Source organism: Carlito syrichta, unplaced genomic scaffold, assembly GCF_000164805.1.
Source record: "Carlito syrichta isolate Samal-C Ts95f unplaced genomic scaffold, Tarsius_syrichta-2.0.1 Scaffold288058, whole genome shotgun sequence".
In the NCBI taxonomy this organism is placed as follows: Eukaryota; Metazoa; Chordata; class Mammalia; order Primates; family Tarsiidae; genus Carlito; species Carlito syrichta.
In genome coordinates, this window is record NW_007232154.1 from 25,538 (window position 1) to 27,574 (window position 2,037).

At 43.8% G+C, this 2,037-nt stretch overlaps 1 protein-coding gene across 1 annotated transcript in view; it reads left to right on the forward strand.

Moving 5' to 3' along the window:
- Positions 1–2,037, forward strand: part of LOC103255362 (sialin) — a 30,518-nt gene that overhangs the window by 22,739 nt on the left and 5,742 nt on the right. The window lies entirely within an intron of this gene.

Genomic DNA, 2,037 nt, shown 5'->3' on the forward strand with positions numbered 1-2,037 from the left:
CCAGTCTGGGCGACAGAGTGAGACTCCAACTCAAAAAAAAAAAAAAAAGAATGTTTATACCAGCAGGTTCTGTGTCTCAATCACACGCTAGTGACACGGTTGTATTCATTTTGTGAGAATCCAGCAAGCTGTACACTGATAGTTTGTGCACTTCTCTGTATACATTTTACACTCAAAAAACTTGTCAGTATGACTGGTAGAGGGTGAGGGAGCTTAGCTGGAACCGCCACATGTATCTGAAGCCATGGGTGATGTGGGGTCAGTCATGTTTCACTGACCTGCCCACAGGCACACAGGTTATTTGTGGTGGAGCTAAGGCAGGGATCTCGACTTCCTGCTGCCAGTCCAGTATGGCTCCTTTATAGAAAATGCCAAGTGTTTCATTCTTTTGAGGATGGTACTTACTGAAGATCTCAGCTATGGTAAACTTTTCTCATCTACATACATTCCTTACGTATTGGAGAAATCAACAGGTCATCAATACTTCACAAATACAGGCAGGAACCTTTAAAGATTTGCATCTAAGCCGGGCTCAGTGGCTCAGCCTATAATCCCACGCTTTGGAAGGCTGTGAGTGGATTGCCTGAGCCCGCGGATTCGAGACCCGCCTTGGCAACTTGGCAAGACCTCATCTCTGCAATAAATCAAAAAATTAGCCGGGTGTGGTAGCGCGTGCCTGTAATTCCGGCTACTTGGAAGGCTGAGGCAGAAGAATCACTGGAGCCCAGCAGGTTGAGGCTGCGGTGACCAGGAGCGTGCCACTGCACTCCAGACAGAGTGAGACTCCAACTCAAGAATAAAAAAAAAAGATTTGCATCTAAGCATAGGTAGGAATATCTCACTCCCCTAAGATTTACATAAATCATTGGTTTGGGAAGCTTTTTCCATTCTTAAGTGGCTTTCTTATTACATATGTATACACAATGTGGACCCAACTTGTCCACTTTTGGAACCGTGTGCAGTGATTTTACCTACAAGCAAATATGCAATAAGTTAAATGAGCCAATTGTATATTGATTATGATCTTGTATCTATAATATACTAGAGATAGACACATGTAGGAAGAAATAACTATGATGTTTGCCAAGATGTTAATGTTGGTTATGTGGAAGAATTGTAGGTAATCTTGTTTTATTACTGTTTTTAATTTTTTGGTTTTTTTGGTTTTTTTTTTTGAGTTGGAGTCTCACTCTGTCACCCAGACTGGAGTGCAGTGGCCACTCCCGGTCACCACAGCCTCGACCTGCTGGGCTCCGGCGATCCTTCTGCCTCTCAGCCTTCCGAGTAGCCGGAATTACAGGCGTGCGCTACCACGCCCAGCTAATTTTTTGATTTTACTGTAGAGATGAGGTTTTGCCTGCCCAGGCGGGTCTCGAACCTGCGGGCTCAGGCAATCCACTCACCTCAGCCTCCCAAAGGCGCGGGGTTACAGGCTGAGCCACTGAGCCCGGCTTTAATTTTTTATGATTAATTTTTGACAATTACAGTTGAATTTTGTAATCAGAAAATAAATTTTATTTTTTGAATTGGGGGGTATCACTCTATCACTCAGGCTAGAGTGCTGTGGCACGGTCACAGTTCATGGCTGTCTCAACCTCCTGGGCTCAGGTGATTGTTCTACCACAGCCTCCCAAGTAGCTGGGACTATAGGCGTGTGCTACCACACCCAGCTAGTTTTTTGACGTAGTAGAGATGGGTGTCTCACCATGTTACCCAGGCTGTAAATTCTTTTTTGGCTTTAAAAAATTTAAGGTAGGCATACCAACCCTCCTATCCAGACATAGTCATGTGTGAAAATATCTCTCAGCAGTTTCCTATATTAGTATAGAAAGGATTATCATTTCAACAGCCATGTTCTTCTGTGTAGCATTAAGATGCTAAATAATCATTGAAATGCAAGCTTTTCACCCACTGAACTATAAAATTCTATTTCAATGAGACATTTTATTTAGACATAAAAGTTCACAGAAGCCGGGCTCGGTGGCTCAGCCTGTAATCCCGCACCTTTGGGAGGCTGAGGTGAGTGGATTGCCTGAG